Here is a 23225-nt window from a genome sequence, read left to right as displayed (position 1 = left end):
AAAACGAAATGCAATGAAGTGGAAGTTTCAAAATTCCATATTTTATTCAGAATAGAACATAGATGACATATCAAATGTTTAAACTGAAAAAATGCATCATTTAAAGAGAAAAATTAGGTGATTTTAAATTTCATGACAACAACACATCTCAAAAAAGTTGGGACAAGGCCATGTTTCCCACTGTGAGACATCCCCTTTTCTCTTTACAACAGTCTGTAAACGTCTGGGGACTGAGGAGACAAGTTGCTCAAGTTTAGGGATAGGAATGTTAACCCATTCTTGTCTAATGTAGGATTCTAGTTGCTCAACTGTCTTAGGTCTTTTTTGTCGTATCTTCCGTTTTATGATGCACCAAATGTTTTCTATGGGTGAAAGATCTGGACTGCAGGCTGACCAGTTCAGTATCCGGACCCTTCTTCTACGCAGCCATGATGCTGTAATTGATGCAGTATGTGGTTTGGCATTGTCATGTTGGAAAATGCAAGGTCTTCCCTGAAAGAGACGTCGTCTGGATGGGAGCATATGTTGCTCTAGAACCTGGATATACCTTTCAGCATTGATGGTGTCTTTCCAGATGTGTAAGCTGCCCATGCCACACGCACTAATGCAACCCCATACCATCAGAGATGCAGGTTTCTGAACTGAGCGCTGATAACAACTTGGGTCGTCCTTCTCCTCTTTAGTCCGAATGACACGGCATCCCTGATTTCCATAAAGGACTTCACATTTTGATTCGTCTGACCACAGAACAGTTTTCCACTTTGCCACAGTCCATTTTAAATGAGCCTTGGCCCAGAGAAGACGTCTGCGCTTCTGGATCATGTTTAGATACGGCTTCTTCTTTGAACTATAGAGTTTTAGCTGGCAACGGCGGATGGCACGGTGAATTGTGTTCACAGATAATGTTCTCTGGAAATATTCCTGAGCCCATTTTGTGATTTCCAATACAGAAGCATGCCTGTATGCGATGCAGTGCCGTCTAAGGGCCCGAAGATCACGGGCACCCAGTATGGTTTTCCGGCCTTGACCCTTACGCACAGAGATTCTTCCAGATTCTCTGAATCTTTTGATGATATTATGCACTGTAGATGATGATATGTTCAAACTCTTTGCAATTTTACAATGTCGAACTCCTTTCTGAGTGCTCCACTATTTGTCGGCGCAGAATTAGGGGGATTGGTGATCCTCTTCCCATCTTTACTTCTGAGAGCCACTGCCACTCCAAGATGCTCTTTTTATACCCAGTCATGTTAATGACCTATTGCCAATTGACCTAATGAGTTGCAATTTGGTCCTCCAGCTGTTCCTTTTTTGTACCTTTAACTTTTCCAGCCTCTTATTGCCCTGTCCCAACTTTTTTGAGATGTGTTGCTGTCATGAAATTTCAAAATGTCTCACTTTCGACATTTGATATGTTGTCTATGTTCTATTGTGAATACAATATCAGTTTTGAGATTTGTAAATTATTGCATTCCGTTTTTATTTACAATTTGTACTTTGTCCCAACTTTTTTGCAATCGGGGTTGTACATATCTGTGAGTGGCAAAAGTATGTGACCCCTTTGTGCAGCAATAACTGCAACTAAACATTTGCGGTAACTGTTGATCAGTCCTGCACACTGGCTTGGAGGAATTTTAGCCCATTCCTCCGTACAGAACAGCTTCAGCTCTGGGATGTTGGTGGGTTTCCTCGCATGAACTGCTCACTTCAGGTCCTTCCACAGCATTTCGATTGGATTAAGGTCAGGACTTTGACTTGGCCATTCCAAAACATTAACTTTATTCTTCTTTAACCATTCTTTGGTAGAGTGACTTATGTGCTTAGGGTCGTTGTCTTGCTGCATGACCCACCTTCTCTTGAGATTCAGTTCATGGACAGATGTCCTGACATTTTCCTTTAGAATTCGCTGGTATAATTCAGAATTCATTGTTCCATCAATGATGGCAAGCCGTCCTGGCCCAGATGCAGCAAAAAAGGCCCAAACCATGATACTACCACCACCATGTTTCACAGATGGGATAAGCTTCTTATGCTGGAATGCACTGTTTTCCTTTCTCCAAACATAACGCTTCTCATTTAAACCAAAAAGTTCGATTTTGGTCTCATCTGTCCACAAAACATTTTCCCAATAGTCTTCTGGCTTGTCCATGTGATCTTCAGCAAACTGCAGATGAGCAGCAATGTTCTTTTTGGAGAGCAGTGGCTTTCTCCTTGCAATCCTGCCATGCACACCATTGCTGTTCATTGTTCTCCTGATGGTGGACTCATGAACATTAACATTAGCCAATGTAAGAGAGACCTTCAGTTGCTTAGATGTTACCCTGGAGTCCTTTGTGACCTCGCCGACTATTACACGGCTTGCTCTTGGAGTGATCTTTGTTGGTCGACCACTCCTGGGGAGGGGAACAATGGTCTTGAATTTCCTCCATTTGTACACAATCTGTCTGACTGTGGATTGGTGGAGTCCAAACTCTTTAGAGATGGTTTTGTGACCTTTTCCAGCCTAATGAGCATCAACAATGCTTTTTCTGAGGTCCTCAGAAATCTCCTTTGTTCGTGCCATGATACACTTCCACAAACATGTGTTGTGAAGATCAGACTTTGATAGATCCCTGTTCTTTAAATAAAACAGGGTGCCCACTCACACCTGATTGTCATCCCATTGATTGAAAACACCTGACTCTAATTTCACCTTCAAATTAACTGCTAATCCTAGAGGTTCACATACTTTTGCCACTCACAGATATGTAATACTGGATCATTTTCCTCAATAAATAAATCTCATCTCATTAACTCTAGCCGCTTTATCCTGTTCTACAGGGTCGCAGGCAAGCTGGAGCCTATCCCAGCTGACTACGGGCGAAAGGCGGGGTACACCCTGGACAAGCCGCCAGGTCATCACAGGGCTGACACATAGACACAGACAACCATTCACACCTACAGTCAATTTAGAGTCACCAGTTAACCTAACCTGCATGTCTTTGGACTGTGGGGGAAACCGGAGCACCCGGAGGAAACCCACGCGGACAAGGGGAGAACATGCAAACTCCACACAGAAAGGCCCTCACCGGCCACGGGGCTCGAACCCAGGACCTTCTTGCTGTGAGGCGACAGCGCTAACCACTACACCACCATGCCGCCTCAATAAATAAATGACCAAGTATAATATTTTTGTCTCATTTGTTTAACTGGGTTCTCTTTATCTACTTTTAGGACTTGTGTGAAAATCTGATGATGTTTTAGGTCATATTTATGCAGAAATATAGAAAATTCTAAAGGGTTCACAAACTTTCAAGCATCACTGTAGTGGTTAGCACTGTCGCCTTACAGCAAGAAGGTTCTGGGTTCGAGCCCAGGGGCCTTCCAGTTTATTTATTTTACCAGTGAGTACATATCGCCTATAGGCATTTTTCAATGAGCCCTGGGGGGGCGACCAGTAAGAAATCAGAAAATATACAACAGTAAATAAAAATATGAAGTCATAACATGAAACATACTGCGTACATAAAATAAATGGCAGCTGATAATAACATAATATAACGTTACAATAAGTAAATCATCAATAACTAAACAGGTAAACAACACAAAGTGAAGCAATCCCAAAGAATATGAGCAAAGCTTGGAGTTTGCATATTGTTATTTACAATATTTACATCAGAACTCTTGTTTATATATGCGTTTAAAGGCTGAAACGGAGCTGGCGGATGTTAACTGGGACGGCAGTGTGTTCCAGAGAAAGAGGAAGCTCTCTGTGTCTGCTGCAGGCGAGCTTTGGGCAATTGAAGACCTCCTTGTGTTCTGAGGCGAGTGTTGTGTTAGCTAGCTGGGTGAACAGATCTGAAATGTGTGGAGGGGACAAACCGTTAAGGGCCTTGTATACTCGTGTTACCTTATTCCTTTTTTGTATATCAGCTACAGATGCCCAGCCTAAAATGCAGAGAACAGTGGCAGAGGGGGTGTACGTAGTAATCACTCTGCTAGCTCTGTTTTGCCACCCCTTACATTGTGACAGTTTCTTGGTAACATGGAGATAGCGATAGGTCCACCGCAGACCACTGTCCAGAACAACTCCTAAGTACTTAAAAGTGTCCACTTGCTCAAGTTCAGTGTCTGCTAGCGTGAGGTATAAGTGGCTTTTTACGGCCTTGGCCCTGGGTGACCCTACTAGCATGGCTTTACACTTAGACGGATTCAATGAAAGCTTGTTTGCAAGACGACGTCTCTTTCAGGGAAGACCTTGCATTTTCCAACATGACAATGCCAAACCACATACTGCATCAATTACAGCATCATGGCTGCGTAGAAGAAGGGTCCGGGTACTGAACTGGCCAGCCTGCAGTCCAGATCTTTCACCCATAGAAAACATTTGGCGCATCATAAAACGGAAGCTACGACAAAAAAGACCTAAGACAGTTGAGCAACTAGAATCCTACATTAGACAAGAATGGGTTAACATTCCTATCCCTAAACTTGAGCAACTTGTCTCCTCAGTCCCCAGACGTTTACAGACTGTTGTAAAGAGAAAAGGGGATGTCTCACAGTGGTAAACATGGCCTTGTCCCAACTTTTTTGAGATGTGTTGTTGTCATGAAATTTAAAATCACCTCATTTTTCTCTTTAAATGATACATTTTCTCAGTTTAAACATTTGATATGTCATCTATGTTCTATTCTGAATAAAATATGGAATTTTGAAACTTCCACATCATTGCATTCCGTTTTTATTTACAATTTATACTTTGTCCCAACTTTTTTGGAATCGGGGTTGTATTTGGTAAGATTATGCTAAAACATATTTCTGAAAGCACTTCAGATAAGTTAACGTTATTCATGTTAGCGTAACTCCGGTTTTACATGCTAACTAACAGTGTCCAAGTTAACTAGCTATGTGTTAACGTTAGCCATGGACAAGGCTACGGCAACTTGGCGGGAAAATCCGTAGAAAGTCATTTGACGAACCAGACTGCATAGCTATTGTAGCGTTATCGCTAGCTCTAAAAGCACAGACAACTTCACTGCAAGCTTTCTCTTGGAATAAAACATTTATATCCCTCAATATGCTTCCGCAGGTCAGACGGTGAGTTTTTGTAGGCCGTGATGTGGTTCATTTTCGGCAAACAAAGCAAACATTTCAAATGAAACAAATCTTTAATCCTTTCAGAAAACTGAAACATGGGTTCATGGGCCATGAGTGCATGCATTCTCCAGAAGAACCGCCTCCTTCCATTCTGCCATCAACTGATCGTGTTAAATAACGCTGCTGAGAAATCACTGAACTTGATTTTATACAGTCTATGGACGTGACGTGACCCTAGTGATTACTGATAGACTGTCTCAGTGTCACCTACGAAAAAAACATCACGTTTTAGAAAAGAAAAGAAAAAACATCCACTTTCAAATCTGCTTCATAGTTACGAGTAACGAGGAGCTTGATAGAAATGTAGTGGAGTGAAAAGTACGATATTTGCCTTTCAAATGTAGTGAAGTTAAAGTCATAAGTTTCCAAAAAAAAAATACTCAAGTAAAGTACAGATACTCAAAAAGTGTACTTAAGTACAGTACTCAAGTAAACGTACTTTGTTACTGTCCACCTCGGCCTGTGACCCGGCTCAGGATAAGCGGTTACGGATAATGTATGGACTCATAATGAAATAATGCAAACTGGTTGTGCAGTGGTAGCCCTGTCGTCTCACAGCAAGCAGATTCAGGGTTCAAACCTGCCGTTCGACGGTGTGGATTTCCTCCCACAGTCCAAAGAAATGCCGATAAGGTCAACCGGCTACTCAAAATTGTCCATACGTGTGAATCAGGGCTTCACATTAACTTTTTTGCTCACCAGCCACTGTGGCTAGTGGTTTTCCTGAGTCACTAGCCACAATTTTGTTGCCAGGAAATCGCAGTTTTTTCTTCACCATGATACGTTAAAGTTTGGAAGATCTAGATTTAATTATGAATGGCAGCGTATAATGTATCTCTACAGTAGCACTCAAGTATTCAGTGCTGTTAAGGTAGCTCCCTATATGAAAACATGCAACCAATTCAGACAAAAAATATAAAGAGTATTCTGTTTATTGAACTCAAATTCAAGCCCCTTACAATATGAAATATCGTATAATATGAAAAATAACATTCAGTACAACTGAACTGATTCTAATATTAAAAGTCCAATTCAAAACATTTATTATTGAAAAACATTTGATGTTTTTATATGCAAGTATTATGTGTATTATCAAGTATTATGATGTATAATCTATTAATAGTGTGCGTGTGTGAACATGTGTAGAGAGAGACATTAAATGTCCTCATGACATTCATCATCAGATGAGTCTGAATGGTCCATGAAAAATGGTCTTCGTGACCTGAGGCTTCCAGCAGGCCATAAGTTGATAGCTGGGGTGGGATCAACTTCTTTCCAATCGCGTGAACGTTTCTAAACAGCAGCTCTATCCTCTCCAGCTCAGCCGACTTCATCACAACCAGGGACTGAAAGCAATGCTGTCCTGTAGTGAACCAGCCGTCTTCGCCGGTTTTGATGTTATAGTACCGATGTGTGCATTTGACTTTTCGTGGTCCTTTATAGTTTCGAGTTTAAAATTACTGGTGCCTGTCTTTGCTGGACTTTCTACAGTCTTCGCAGTACAGGGTATTTTCGGTTTTGCTATGAACTAGCCAATCTCACCCGAACTTCCATTTCTCATTGAACTGTCTTATCTTCCTATTAGCATCTTGTTCATCTCCATGGCTGTAGCCAGCTATGAGGCCCCCGTGGTCCGGACCTCAGTCATTTTTAAGAGCTGAAAATACATTTGTAGGCTAAATATTCAACTGGATAAAAAAAATAAAGAACATTAAAATGTCTCCGTAAAAAGTGCATTGTTAATTATGTTAAACGTTGATTCTGTCTTCTGTGTCTGTTTGGTGTGTGCAGCTCTGAGACCAAGAACACAAAAGCGAATGAGCGCGCGACTCGGGGGAGGAATGCAGGGCAGGAGACACGGGGTTTCCATGGTAATCATCAGTGCACTTTCATCTCATCTCATCTCATCATCTGTAGCCGCTTTATCCTGTTCTACAGGGTTGCAGGCAAGCTGGAGCCTATCCCAGCTGACTATGGGCGAAAGGCGGGGTACACCCTGGACAAGTCGCCAGGTCATCACAGGGCCCGCACTTTCATGAAGCTGTTAAATTTACATTTTCGAAGCAGCGCAGTTGTAGCCTGCCTTGTTTGTGATTTTAAAAATAAATCATTCGATAAGCCAAAGCAATAGAGTGGAAAGTTTCAACTTATGTTTGGCTTGGATAACTTTGCCTAAAACATGGCGGTGTATACTGATTTTTTTCCCAGAATGTTTTGTGTGTAGGTGTAACGGATGCTACATTGTTCATGTATCTTAGTTACATAGGCTACATGGTGAGGGTATTTTTTGTCCTCATTGCTTGGGCCAGATCAAACCATTAAATAAGCTTAAATTATTCTTACTCTTGCCACATAGATCTCTTGTGTGGCGTGTAATTCACCCCTCTCATTTAAATATGGCGAACATTTTTCGGCGCGTGCTTTGCTCATCACGGACCTCGGTGATTTTAAAATGCTGCTCCGGCCCTGCTCATCTCTGCCCCTTTTTCCCTGAGCAGCAGGGTTTGAAATTCCAGCTATGTGTCGCCACATAGTGCGCTTGTCAGTCGTCAGCAACTTTGTTGCTTCGTTCATTAACCGCAGGTTACCGTATCATTGATTTTATCTGAGACGTTAACGAACGTTCTAAACAATTGTAACGTTGCCAGAATGTTTATGCAGGTGCTCATGGGAGTTGTAGGCGCGTAATATTACATTGCAATGCGTTCATTATATCAGATGCCTTCAGAGAAAACTACAATTAAAATATATTGTCATACCACAGAATAAACCACCCACCAAAGTGGTTAGTGGGACTAAAGTTATTACCCGCCAAAGCCGAATTTTACCCGCATTTGGCGGGTGTTAATGTAAAGCCCTGGTGTGAATGTGAGTGTAAATGTCCGTCTTCTATGTTCACCCTTGTGACAGATGGACAACCTTTCCAGGATGAACCCCCTCTCTTGGCCAACGTCATCTGGGATTGACTCCAGCTCACATGCAACCCATAATGGATAAGCGGTATAGAATAAATGAAAGGTGATACAGTGGTTTGGGAATCCTGGATCAATTCTGAGCTTGGGATAACTAACATCTGTGAGGAGTTCCATGGTTTTCTACAGTACATCCAGTGTTCCCTGGATAGTCTTCACCTCCAACTGAGACCCTGAGAATTAAATAATGAATTATGCAAATACAATAAATAAATAAATAAATAAATAAATAAAAATGAACGACAGCAGCATAGTTGCCATCTTACAAGGTTGTGGTTAGATCCTGAGCTCATTTCATCTATGCTGGAGTTCTCCGGTTTCCTCCCAAAACATGCCAGTAAGTAGGGTTTGGTGGAGATAAAGTTCCCCTAGATGTGAATGTGTGTGAACGGTGCCCTATCGAGAATGTAATCCTGCCTCACACTCAGTGCTCCATGTCTACTGTGACCTTGAGCTGAATAAAGCAGTTACTGAAAGTGAATGAAAAATGCATTAAGAAGCTCTTCATCTTTTTAATAGTCAGTGGTAGTTAATTTTTTATTTAATAAATAACACAAATAGGCCTATCGACCATTTTAAAGGTGTCTTTCAGTTTCCATTATTAATTAAGGGGTTTTGTACATATAGCTAACCTTTCATGAAGCTGTAATTGTGAAGAAAAAAAATTAAGTGAAATAAAACGAATAGGCCTATTCAGTTGATTTTATTATCGCCAAAAATATGAGCATTTAGACATGGAGTTCTCAATAAAGATCTTTGAAGTGCATATCACGGGTAAATTCAGGAGCAAGATCAATGTAATTCTCCTATTTTATATTAAACTTTGGTCAAATATCCGTCGCATTTTGTGCAATTTTTTTACCTTGCGCAATACCAGAAAAATTCAGTTGAAATCAAGCCATTTGAGGCGAATTGGTCCGCCTCTGAAAAAACTTGCCATTTGGATTTCCTGGAAAACATTGATTTTCGTGACGTCGCGTGCGGGACGCCTCCTTCTGAATCCTACGTCAGCGCTGGTTTGTTTATGAGAAAACGACCTGGTGGTTTTCTGCAAATTTCTTCAACGTTATCACGTAATTATGAAAATGGTTAACAGATGTATCGTAGGAGGGTGTAGCAACACCAATCTTGATGGGATTAGTACTCATCGTTTTCCAAAAGACCGGACAATGAGAGAGAAATGGGAGCGCTTGGTCTACACAGGCTGTGCACTGAAACTACGCAAAGCTCGCGCAGCCTGCTGGCGCTTCCGCAGGTGACGTCACGAATCTGGCTCCAGACTCCCTTGGGATTTTTCCAGATGCGTTTTATTTTTTTCTGCTGTAGACAGATGGCCTTGTGCAAAACTACCCTTCTGGATGAGTGTGTAAAGGGACATACTTTCATATAAAAAAAAACACGAAATTGGTCCACAATATGCACTTTAAGTTCCAATAAAACCATCTGAATGCGCTACTGCAACACGGTTACTTTGGTATACACATTTTGGTTGAAGAAAATCCAGCAAAACATGCGCACACAGTTTGTTGTCAGGTGACATTGGGCATACCTAACAACCGAGTCACATGTCAATCCTGAGACCGAGATCCTGACCTCTTCTGCTCCTCGGACCTGCCTGATCCATCCTGATGCCCTACGTCTGGTTGGAATCTCATCCCATAGCTCCTGCGAAGGCCGGTCCCGTATGGACAGTCGAAAGTCACACTTGGAGGACGCTCTGGACTCTTACAGTAATGCTTTTGTGGCTGAGGACTACAGTTGTCTTGCTAACTTTAGGACTGCAGTCGTCATGAACAGTTTTGCACTCAAGTTTCCATCAATGAAGAGTTTATAACATCAAAACTGACTTCATGTTAAAACTGATAATGTTATAATCAGGGGTGGCACGGTGGTGTAGTGGTTAGCGCTGTTGCCTCATAGCAAGAAGGTCCTGGGTTTGAGCCCCGGGGCCGGCGAGGGCCTTTCTGTGCGGAGTTTGCATGTTCTCCCCGTGTCCGCGTGGGTTTCCTCCGGGTGCTCCGGTTTCCCCCACAGTCCAAAGACATGCAGGTTAGGTTAACTGGTGACTCTAAATTGAGCGTAGGTGTGAATGTGAGTGTGAATGGTTGTCTGTGTCTATGTGTCAGCCCTGTGATGACCTGGCGACTTGTCCAGGGTGTACCCCACCTTTCGCCCGTAGTCAGCTGGGATAGGCTCCAGCTTGCCTGCGACCCTGTAGAACAGGATAAAGCGGCTACAGACAATGAGATGAGATGTTATAATCATATCGCCCAAATGAGGATGGGTTCCCTTTTGAGTCCGGCTCCTCTCGCCGTTTCTTTCTCCTTGCCAACGTCGCCACAGGCTTGCTCATTAGGGATAAAATGAGGTCATGTTTAAAAAGTCATTAAAATTCTGTAAAGCTGCTTTGCGACAGTTTACTGTTAAAAGCGCTATAGAAATAAACTCGACTTGTACAGCCAAAGAAAATACTGCACACTTGTCTCCATTTTTTTTATTTATAAAGCCAGTCCCAACAATAAATTACACATTTACAGCCTCTTGTAAATCTCAAAAATCGCATAAAAATACTGTACAACAACAAAAGGTTAGTTAAAAACAAGCCACAAAGTACATCAGTTTATTGATGTTAAGCAAACAAAACAATTAGACGAGACGTGTCGGGTGTGATTGTGTGAGCAGGACACAGTGAAGGAAGGGACTCGCTCCTGTACATCAGCCAGTTGAGCCGTTCTCTTCGGAATAACAATTTACAAGCCTTCGGCATCATTCTTTATATACGAGTTACTTCAAATCATACAAATCCTGAAGGTTATATGTTTATGCCCGAACAGGAAAACTACCAAAGTGTGTTGCATTGTGGTCTGCTTTCACTTTACACTCATTTCCTGTCCATTTCACTCATTTCTACACGGTAGAGGACGATGCAAATATGAAGACGGATGGCGAGAGCTTGAGCCGCTTCTTGCACAGCATTGATGGTGCTTTTCCTGATATTGCAGTTGTTTTGGCATAATATGGAGGGCGACCTGGGCCAGTGTCTCAGACCATTAGCACCTAAAGTTGGTCAAAAAAGGCAGCTTGAATGAATGAATGAATGAATGAATGAATGAATGATGTTTACCCACCAAATGGTTGTAATCTAGTATTAGGCTTAACCTTGTTAGTGATGAGCCTTTAGATCAGGGGTGTCGAACATACCGCCTGCAAGCTGACAAGCCCGATACCAGTACAAACTTTCATTTTAGTCTACCAGAAAATCAGTTGGAAAGTTTATTTTTATGAAGAAAGAGATAAACTCAGCCATAAACCTGGCTCCTGAGAAAACGTATCATTTTCCAAATCAAGCTAAAATTGACACTGCAGCTAATTATTTTTTTAACTTGTTAATTTTCATATCAAATTTCCCTCATACTACTGTATGTATAGATGTGACATAACATCTAAACAAGGCCATTATTAAAAAATGTTCTGTTTCCGGTCCACCGGCTGGGTGAGTGCCATTTGTGCGGTTGAAATTTGTTTTTTTTAAACGCCGGTTTTTCGACGTTTTTTTCGGGTTTGTAAATCTAAAATCGAACTTGACATTTACGCATTCCGCACAGAATATAGAACTGAATCGGCTCTGCGCATGCGCCGTGCGGCACAAAAAAAAATGGCAGCCACCATGAAGGAAGGAGATCCGGAGTTTTCAAACATTTGCTGAAGTGTGAAATCGCAAAATGGTATTCTAGCGAACAACAAAATAGTAAAGATTCAGAAAAACAAATCATTCAGTGATCATTTTAATAGTGTAATTTCATCCGAACTAGGCCTAACGCTCGATTTAGAACTACAAAAAGTCCGTGTGTCGGACATTTTAAGCACCTTTGTAAAAGTTTTGCAAATGTTGCAGTCAGCATTTAAAATGCTAACTTAGTTTTTGTACAAGTTTCAGTTGATTAAACTGTCATATATTTTATTAAATGTGTCTGCTTTTGTAATAAAAAAGTACTGAAAGAAAAAGCAAACACAGCATTGCGATTTCTTATCCATCCATATAAAAATTATATATATATAAAAAATCCCTCCCTCCCTACTGAAAATTTTTTTGCTCACCCGGTGAACAGAAAACGGATTTTTTTTTTTTTAAGGATGGCCCGAGCCACAATTTGTATAAAATTAATTTGCAGGTGATGCCTCCAATCTTTGAATCCTTTCAGAGAAAAACCCATTTAAGATGAATCTGGTCCGCTTGACCAAATATAACATGGTGCGCTACTTCAAACAAAAGTTCGACACCCCTGCTTTAAATGCTATCGAGGTAGCTGATTAGAAAAAAAAATAAAATAAATAAATCGGTGATCCCTGTATAAGAGGGTTTTTTTTTTTTTTAAATAAATGGTAGGACCAAAGAAAAGTGGAATTTAAAACTGCTCACAGTTGAAAGCACATACAGTAACCAAATCATACATATATTTCACAACCACCAAAATAAAAGACCCTACAGCCTAAACTCGACAGACGGGCGCATTCAGTACTGTCCGTCATTGTTCATTTAAAGAAAAAAAATAAAATAAGAAAAGAAAAATAAAACCCCAAGCCACCACAGTTGAGCGAGCAGACTCGGATCATCTTTCTAGCGGTGCGTGTGCTGTCCGTTTACATTATCTACAAGTGCAAAGAAATAAAACTGAAAAGTCAAATGAACGGGAAACAAAGAAACCACTTCCCATTATAAAAACAGTCCAGGCTGAGGGGAAGGAAGGGAGCTCATTCTAGCTGGTGGCTGGGAAAAAACAAAACTGATTTCGCCAAGGAACCATTTTTCCTCAGAGGTTGCCTCACTCGTATCTGATTTGACGAACACCTTGTCGAGCTGTGATGTATGCATCCTTGGACCTTGTGCACCAAAGATCTGCCCAATGCATAAAAATTAAATCCCTTTTTTCAAAAATTAGAAGAAAAAAATCAATCAGGCTGTAGGGTGACCACCATGAATACAGGTCGTAAAACATTTTAAAAACAAACCCCATTACCTGCTAGTTAACGCTCAAATGGTTGATGGTGGCTTATTTTATTAATAGTTGGGTTGTTTTACAATCAGGGTACAAAGTTTGTGTCACAGGGGTCCAAAATTCAAATGGATTCAAACTGGTTCTTGTACCAGTTAAGTGAAGGACGAGTTAAAGAACAGATTTCAGGTAATTTTTTGACGTGTGTATGGTAGTTTTGTGTAATCTGCTATAAGATGGGAGAAACAAATGAAGTGATTCTCGGAGAGGACATTTTTTTTTTTGGACAATTCAGAATCCACTACTTCCATAGTGCTTTTAAATATAAGGCTGTAAGCTTTGTGTTAGTTGTCTCTAATATTTATGTCCCAATATCTTAGGATGAAAATCATTTTAGATATGTTATTTTATATCGAAAAATTAGCTGTCTCGGAGAGGACTTTTTTTGGACACAATTCCATACTAATTTGATCAAAAACTTACTGGCATTCCAATGATATGGAACCAAATATGTGTTTTATGGTATAAAGAATGATTTAAGTGCATCCCTTTTGGAGCTACCTGTGGTCAAAAAAGCACTTTTTCTAAATGACACGAGTAATTTTGCTAAATATGACACACATTGCCATACATTCACCAAAAATAACGTCATCACCACATTTTTTTTTTGCATAAATTGAGCGATCACAGGGCTACAATAAACAACCAAGTTTATTTAGTCAAGCCTTTTGATATTGAAGATAAGTGTTAAATGTGATTTTTAGCTTGCGGACCCTGATTGTAAAACAACCCAGTTCCATTCATAACTGCTGGAAGCATTTATGGGGATAGCTGACCAATTTGGAATCACCAAGGTAATTAAATACTGAAATTACCGTACAACAAAAAACAAACACAAAAGCCATCACTTTCAAACATGGGCCATAAAAGCAAAAAGCAGTCTGCCTGTTTAAAAATAGTTCAAATGAACAATTTTTCAAAAACGGAGGAGTCAAGGCCATTGTTCTCTTAAAAGAATACATAACGTGCTTACAGAGGCAACAGGGTTTTAAAATAAGGCATAAGTCTGGTCGATGAAAAAGGCAAAAATCAAGCTACGTTCACGTTCCCGTTACAAGTTTCACTGCACAAATCCTGCCCAGATCAGATCTGTGGCTCTCGATGGTGACCTATTTTTGTCTTCAATGTTTGAACCAATTCCACAACAGGAATTGGTCATTTATTAACCTGTTCACACGGTCAATTGCTGGGTTTCACGTGACGTCACATCCGCCTCGTTAGTTATTCAAAACTTTAGCTGGCGGTCGACCAACGCTCAGTTGACAAAGTGTTTGTACGGAGAAGGTGCGTTGCTCACTCGCATGAAACGCACCTGCGTTGTTTTAGGTTGCTCGAATCGATCAAACCGTGAAGTTTCTTCAGGGTTCCTCGTGAACTAATAAAGGGTGAATGAACACAAAAAGATGTAGAGAAAGGTGGCTTTTCAGTGAAATCGAAGGGCGCCGAGTCGAAGCATGCTCGAGTTCGCAGTGATCACTTGGTGAAAGGTTTGTATTTCCCGCTCAGCTCTGGCCTTAGTGTTATGTGTCGTTATTTTACGCTACTTTTTTTAGTCACGAAGCGCTAAAGCTGATTCTCCAGCTGTTTCTTTGTTTCCTCCTCACAAAGTCCATATGCATGAAGGTCGCGACAAAATTCTTCCCCAGCCGTACAGTTACAATGCGCCGCGATCACTTCTTCTCCGTCTTGTTTAACTAAGATCCAGGTCTTTAAAGGGGTTTCTGATGATCTTTGAATGATTTACCTGAGAGATAAGAGCCAACACAAGTCAGAATCAAACCAAGTGTTTGTTTGTGCTTCGTTGTAAAAGATGTGAACGAAAAGCTTAAAACACTTGTACGGGCAAAAACAATCCAGGATTCATTTGGCAGTGATTTGATAGCGAGGTCCTTTACCCAGCCACATGCAAAAAAAAGTGATAAGCCTCCATACTCTTCCACGCTTTCATCTGTTTTGTGGTGTAGAAGGACGTCTGCAACATCAGATAGTTGGAGACATGGGCGCCGCCAGGGGGGGAAAGGTTAGAACAATTCTAGGGGCCCAGCACTGCCATGGGGCCCTTTAAGGGGCTGATAATATGCTTTTAATGATTTTAATAAGACTTTTGAAATAACAATGCAATATTCCATTTAACCCTCCCCCTTTTGCGAAATGGTACGGTCCAGTTCTGGTAGAAGCGTGATGCGTTAAATCTGTGTGCTGATCAGTGCAACGCTACTTGCTGCTGTGTTGCGGTGCAGCAGCCAGCCAGCCAGCAGTGGAGTGCGTACAGTCTATGATCGCTAAATATGAAGAGTGGCTGTCAAAAACGTAAAGAAAGGCAGCTGAAAGCTGAGAGGGACCGGAGAGGCAGGCAACTGGTCACTCAGTTTTTCCCAAAGAAAGGTAGCTAATTGCTCACATGTGTGTTCAAAATATTAGCGAACGGTAAATGAACAGTATGAACGTGGTTGGATTAGCCTATCAAGAGAACACTTTTACAGTTTGTACAGTGACATTTTTTCCATTTTAATAACTGAACTGACTTGTGTGATAAACAAGATGAAATATTACGTTATGCTGGTGCCAATAACTAGTGCTAATAACCAGTTTCATAACTAATGGGGTGCCCTAAATATGCACAGATTCAGCCTCAGGGGGACCTCCGCCCTACCAAACCACTGAACCCCCCTTTTGGAGAAGGAGGTAAGCAGCACACAGTACACACAGCTTTCTACCTAACACATAACAATCCATGGGATTTCCATAGGTATTTTGATGCTGGGTAGAAAACTTTTTCTATGATTTATTAGCAGGCACATCACACATTTCACTACCAATTGTCCTAGCACAAGAAGGCATGTGGCAAAATCTTGAATTTTCATTTGTGATTGTAAACGCACAAGAATTAGTCACTGACCAGTTTTCATCTAGTCCCTGGTAGGTTAATACATAAAATGCAATAAAAGTCACAAACTCAAGGTCCATGGGCTATCAAAAGTCAAATAATGACAATAGTGCAATTGTGACAAGGGTGCGCAAAGTTGGGGGGCCCAAAATTCTAATCTTTCATGGGGCCCAAAATTTCTGGCGGCGCCCCTGGTTGGAGATGTCGGGGAACTCGGCTGAAGGGTATATCTGTGAAGATACTCAGTCATCCAGGTACATAGTAATCTGTGGTTGGTTGAAGAGAGCAACCGGACTTGCTTGAAAAGTCTTGAAGACGTTTCGCCTCTCGTCCGAAAGGCTTCCTCAGTTCTGTCTGACTAATAGGGAGTATCAGGTATTTATCCTCTCATGGATCATCATAGAATCCGAATCAGAATGCTGATGGCTGCATTGTAGGTGGCTGATAGAGGTCTTAGACACCCACCTCTGTTCAATGATGGTCGTTCCAGGTTGACAAAAATGAACGATCCTCTCTGGCTAAGATGTCTGCCAGTTTTCAAGCAAGTCCAGTTGCTCTCTTCTACCAACCACAGATTACTATGTACCTGGATGACTGAGTATCTTCACAGATATGTTTCTATGCACTTTGGGATGAGTTCCCTTCGACTGGTGCGGGAGTATGAGAGGACTTCCAGAAAACTGGCAGACATCTTAGCCAGAGAGGATCGTTCTTTTTTGCCAACCTGGAACGACCATCACTGAACAGAGGTGGGTGTCTAAGGGTGTATTCAGACCAGGATAGTTCGATAGTTCACTTGCTTTGGTCCGAACCAAATGTTTTTTTTTATTTTTTCATTTTGGTGCGGTTCGCTTTCACACTCTACATTTTAGTAAGCGGACCAAAATCTGTCAACAAAGCCACGCGCCCTGAGGTCGTTCAGCTATTGGTCAGAGACGACACGCGCACAAAGCGTTAAGTTCAAAAGTAGTCATGGAGGCTTTCCGTGCTGTTATTCTTTTTAATCTCATCAAAGCTATATGTTTTTTCCAGTTTTTACTGTTTTCACAATTGTGCGATTACTATGCTGTTGTACAAGTAATTTATCAACGACGATGACAAAGGGCAAGGCGGCTACGGAGGATAGCGCTGATGAGCGCACATCGTGTTGTGACAGTTCTGGCTCTTCACGCAATAGATGAATTTCTTTTTTGCGTCGCTAGTACCGCCACTTTTTTGAAAGAATGTCCCTGATTTTAATGTAGGTCTGACAGAGTTTCTTCACTTTTAGACGACATTGTTCTGGGGAGCGCGTGAACCCCTTCTCCTTCGTTTTCTCACTGAATACAGCAAGCACGTCGGCATTTTTGTGTGTTCTCTCCAAAAGCTCAGATATGTGGATATCTGCCCATATATCCACAAGGGTACGCGTTTCTTCCTCGGCCCACGTTTGCCCCCTACTCATTTTTTGTACTTGCCTACCACTGGTGACTGAACGACCCTTGACAACCGAAACAGTGTTTGCACTTTGCGGTGGAGTGTCAAGACTCTGTTTCCCATAATGCTCGACAAACGATGGAAGCTCCCGAGGTACAAAAAAGCAAAACTGTCGGATTAGGTCCGGTCTGCTTTCACACCTCCAAAAGATCCGCACCAGAGTTCCTTTGGTCCGGACCGAGTCCGACCTTGCAGCTCGGTCTCGGTCCGCTTGTTTGGTCCGGACCAGAGTTCGGTGGTTTGTATTCAGACCAACCCAAAAGGTCCGGACCAAGGGAAATTTGGTTCGTCTGGTCCGGACCAAACAACGTAGGTGTGAATACGCCCTAAGACATCTATCAGCCACCTACAATGCAGCCATCAGCATTCTGATTCGGATTCTATGATGATCCATGAGAGGATAAATACTGGATACTCCCTATTAGACAGACAGAACTGAGGATGCCTTTCGGATGAGAGGCGAAATGTCGACTGAAGGGTCGTTTTTGAGATCGTATGACAAATCCTTCTTTCCCAGACTGTCGGGGTCGATTCCATTGCTCATAGCAATCTTCTGAATATATCTAAAGCCAGCAGTGGCTTCTAGATTACGAGCGTACTCTGATAAGTGATCGCTAGTTGTTTGTGCTACGGCAGCCGTTTAGACCACCAGCTATTTCACTTCCGGTAAAACTTTCTGCTAAGAAAAGTCACGTGACTGAAACCCAGCAACTGTGTCCGAACTTGGACCACATATGAAAGTGACTGGGGTGGGATTTGAAATGATCCTTTTTTTTTTTTGGTCTATACTATCCCGACAAAAAAAAAAAAAAAAAAAAAAAAAATAGATGTGTCACTTCGACCTTGTAACGTGAACATAGCCTTAAACAGTATCCTGGTGACCCGAAACCATTGGTACCACTTGGCTGGGGTGGGAATTTTGCATTACGGGGCAATTAAAGGGGAAGTTTAAGTCATGATCTCAGGACTAAAATGTTTGCTGGTTTGAAATCAGTACACCACTCAAAAGACGACCCTGAATATCTGCTTCACACAGTATTAAAGATTAATACTTAAGTTTCTACACTGCAGCAGGGAGACAGTGATTGCTGCAGTGATGTCTGTCGACTCTTTTCTCAGTACAGAACGCCGACTTGAATGGCATCATCAATCCATTTTCAAAGCCTCCCCCCTTTGCCATGACAATTTAACAGGCTTAGCGCTCGCCTGACAAGAGAGGATTACGGCGAAGGGAAAACGACAGCGAGAGGCGCGTTGAAAGGTTCTGCTCTCGATGGCATTCAGGGCTTTAGAAATAAAATAAATAAATAAATAAATAAATATAATATTCCCACACCGTGTAAAAAAAAAAAAAAAAAGTGTGGGTGCTGGTGTTAACTGACTGTCACCCTGAAGGCAAGACGGACGTTGACAAACACACGCGCTCGAATTCAGACAGGACACGTGAAGAGGCTGCACTGTTCAAGGTGCTGGAAAGATATGCCAAGTCGCAGGGGATAAGTGCTGTTGCGTACGAGTGTCAGTTCAATCCGGCGAAACAGCAGCATTTCTGTCTTACACCGATATTCAAGTAATGGCGACGGGAAAATGCAAAGCAGCCAACATTCTCGATGAATGTATTCAATTCTTTGTTACTTTTTTTTTTTGGAATAAACAGGTTGACACATTACACACATCTTTTAAAAAAAAAAATAAAATACTCCGTTTTCATACAACGTTGATCTTGGAGTCAATTCTCGGTCACTAGCGAGCCCAGCTGGAATAAAACAAAAAGTAAATGGAAGAGTTAGGAACGTCGCTCACCCTGAAACGCGCTACTCGCACTGCAAACGTTAATCATAGCGCTTGGTGCAGAGATTAAAACATCCCTAAACGTTACTCTTAAAATCACTAAACCCACCCCTCTGGATTTCCGTTTATTTACGGCCCACTTTCTTTCTATGGATCAAAACTGGATGAGAAAAATCAGCTCATCTGCTGGGTTCCTCTCCCCCCCCCACACACACACACACACACAACGACCTGGACACGTGTACCTCCTCCTCTACCTGCGAAACTCCATCCACGGTGCGCTTACAATTCACACCAAGTCACGTTTAATGCCTCGGTCACAACCGGTCGTACGTGCTCCTACGGCTGGTCTAGGTGCAAAAAACGCAAGGAGGGCGCGCGTGTGACGTGCTGATTTTCGAGCCGTAGAGGTTCTTTGTCATCTCAAACAAACTCTACGGGTGCTTACGTTTTTTTCAGGTTGCAAGACAAACTTACAGCCAACGTGCGTCTTTCTCCACGAACAAAAAAAAAAAAAAAAAAAAAAGCAGCAATTTGGGAAACGGCAAAAATCGCACGGCCAAAAAAATCGTACGTCCGGTTGTGACCTAGGCTTAAGATAATGTACATATTGTAGAATCCTGAGAAAGTAATACAGTGACGATACTGATCCATCAGCAAATACCAGTTTAAGGGTGGAACAGAAACGAGTTGGGTGCGTTCCCTGTGTCGGAGTTTGCACTGCACCAGAGCTTACATTAGCACCAAGAGCGAGGCAGGTTTTCGAAAAAATTTATTCTGGCGAGCTCACTTCAGACTGTCAGTCAGTGCACGAAACCAATTTTCTCTACAAAAAGCTGGAAGCACCAGGGGAAAACCTGTCATCGGTTTGTTTTGCAAAGCAATGAACGACACGCCCAATTAAACTGCTGTGCTCTGCGAGGGTGCCAGTATGATTAGCTCGAGGTCAGAAAGACCGATCTGTGTGTAGGATTAAAAAGAAAAAAGGTCTGGATCTGCAGCTGTATTCCACAGACACACCATTCCTATGAGCTCGCCACACCCATATACAGACTTAAAAGGAGAACTGAAGGCATTTTTCATTTCCGTTTCCGGTTGAGAGCACGCGGTGCGCATTTTGGCTGCCGCTTCTCATTTTTATTTTACAACCCCGATTCCAAAAAAGTTGGGACAAAGTGCAAATTGCAAATAAAAACGGAATGCAATAATTTACAAATCTCAAAAACTGATATTGTATTCACAATAGAACATAGACAACATATCAAATGTTGAAAGTGAGACATTTTGAAATTTCATGCCAAATATTGGCTCATTTGAAATTTCATGACAGCAACACATCTCAAAAAAGTTGGGACAGGGGCAATAAGAGGCTGGAAAAGTTAAAGGTACAAAAAAGGAACAGCTGGAGAACCAAACTGCAACTCATTAGGTCAATTGGCAATAGGTCATTAACATGACTGGGTATAAAAAGAGCATCTTGGAGTGGCAGCAGCTCTCAGAAGTAAAGATGGGAAGAGGATCACCAATCCCCCTAATTCTGCGCCGACAAATAGTGGAGCAATATCAGAAAGGAGTTCGACAGTGTAAAATTGCAGAGAGTTTGAACATATCATCATCTACAGTGCATAATATCATCAAAAGATTCAGAGAATCTGGAAGAATCTCTGTGCGTAAGGGTCAAGGCCGGAAAACCATACTGGGTGCCCGTGATCTTCGGGCCCTTAGACGGCACTGCATCACATACAGGCATGCTTCTGTATTGGAAATCACAAAATGGGCTCAGGAATATTTCCAGAGAACATTATCTGTGAACACAATTCACCGTGCCATCCGCCGTTGCCAGCTAAAACTCTATAGTTCAAAGAAGAAGCCGTATCTAAACATGATCCAGAAGCGCAGACGTCTTCTCTGGGCCAAGGCTCATTTAAAATGGACTGTGGCAAAGTGGAAAACTGTTCTGTGGTCAGACGAATCAAAATTTGACGCTCTCAGTTACATTTTCTCAGTTTAAACATTTGATATGTCATCTATGTTCTATTCTGAATAAAATATGGAATTCTGAAACTTCCACATCATTGCATTCCGTTTTTATTTACAGTTTGTACTTTGTCCCAACTTTTTTGGAATCGGGGTTGTATTTTATTTTCTCTTTCGTGTTTTGTCCGCCGGTTGTGGTGTAGCTCCAGATCCAGTGGTTGTCCAGCGCTCTGTGCGGCAGTGTCTTAGTACTTGGCGTGACGTTCCGAGCGATGTTGCTCGGTGGCGTCGTGGCAGCTGGAGACATTCCAGCGCTCTGCGTGGCGTCTGTGCTCGCTTTGTGGATCCCCCCCTCCGATAATTGTAAAGCGACCTTGGGTTTTGAAAAAGGTGCAATATAAATTGAAATTTTTAAACTTGCTTAATTAATGTGTTATTCAATGACGTTTTCAGTTTTAGTAGCCTTATATCGTGACTCATATTGGCAACTAATAGCAATTAAATATTATATATTTATCAGCCTATTCGGTTTTTAGCCGTGTTGAATTTAGTTCGTTTGGTCCACGGCAGGCGTCGCTTATCCGCGCGATTTTCACGAGACTTGTGCGAGACTTTGAAACGTCAAGTATCAGCCAGGTGTCCATGCCGCCATTTTGAAAACTGCTTTCCAAACGAAGTATTGCATAAAAACGAGTTTAAATGACGATTACTGCCTACTTTTTTCAAACTTTCCTGATTGCTATCAAAACAAACAAAACTTCTTCTGGCTTGATGACATCAGCATTCGAAAAACAACGCGCGCTTCTTTTGACAACGTTGGCAGATGTTGGTTACTAGGATGTATCAGATGCCCCCTAAAAATGAAAAGTTCCTCCGGTCATGATGCATTTTTGTTTTTATGTTCCTTTTGGTAAGAAAACACACTGGGTGAAATATTTTGACAAAATTCAAAAGTTTAATGGTGGCACCAGGAGCTCAAAGTTATGGAAAAAGCTTCTATTTTATGACTTTTATGACAAAATTTCGATCACTTTTCATGAAACGTTATGGCACCTTATAGAGTATACCAAATATCTTAGATCCACATTTTTAGTACATATTCCAAATATATTATCAAGCACAGTTTGAGTTTTAGCTGTTCATTGAATCATTGTTCAACTACTTTTAAACAATACAAATGTATTATGAATCACATTAATGCTTCTCAATCCCTTGCAAAGGTTCTTAACATGATCTCTGGCTCACAAGAAATCAATAAATGGAGTCCGACATTGTGATTCAAACCTTACGCGAAAACATAAAATAAGCGTTTTTTTGGCAAAAAATGAACCTCATGGTGCCACCATTAGACTTTTGAATATGGTCAAAACATTTTACAGGATGTCTTTATTGGTGAAAAGGAACACCCGAACAAAAACGCATCAGATTTTATGAAAGTGAGGGCAACTGATGCACCCTATTGGTCGCTTTGATTTGCGCTGTACATTTTACTTCCGTCCTACGATGTCTCGCACAGGTCTCAACGAATCTCGTTTACGCCCATCGCTTTGACATATGGACTGATATATTACAGAGCACATTTCAAACACTCGTAACTTGCTATAGCAGCGACAAAATAGCGATCAAAAATGCATTCTGATATTTAATAAAATAATTAGTGCTGGCAAGCGATTAAAATATTTAATCGCAATTAATGTCACGACTGTCATAGTTAACTCGCGATTAATCGCACATTTTTGTCACATGAAAAACCATTGTAATTCTCTTATCAGCATAAAAAAGTGAATGGGCTTGCTTTGTACCAATGTTTTTTTTTTCATTGCAGAGCGTAACACGTCTTGTCACAGCCACTGCAAAGTGGGGCTGGAGCCGCCAATGGGAAAACGAAACCTAAGCCGAGCACCGTGGCTCTTCGGGGGAGGGCAGAGGACT

The 23225-nt window shown here is 41.6% G+C and overlaps 1 protein-coding gene across 3 annotated transcripts in view; it reads right to left on the bottom strand.

The window, feature by feature from the left end:
- Nucleotides 1-10587: 10587 nt before the first annotated feature.
- The window catches only part of pdik1l (PDLIM1 interacting kinase 1 like), a 93737-nt gene continuing 81099 nt past the window's right edge, over nt 10588-23225 (bottom strand). The window contains exon 5 of one of the 3 annotated variants that reach the window (XM_060904774.1): nt 10588-14906. The gene's annotated coding sequence lies outside the window, so the exon portion shown is untranslated. Of the gene's footprint in view, nt 14907-16584; nt 19282-23225 lie in introns of those variants that run through there. The other 2 variants (XM_060904775.1, XM_060904776.1) reach the window with 2 other exon arrangements.

The sequence above is a fragment of the Neoarius graeffei genome, chromosome 22 (assembly GCF_027579695.1).
Source record: "Neoarius graeffei isolate fNeoGra1 chromosome 22, fNeoGra1.pri, whole genome shotgun sequence".
NCBI lineage: Eukaryota > Metazoa > Chordata > Actinopteri > Siluriformes > Ariidae > Neoarius > Neoarius graeffei.
This window is presented reverse-complemented; position numbering and strand designations above follow the sequence as displayed.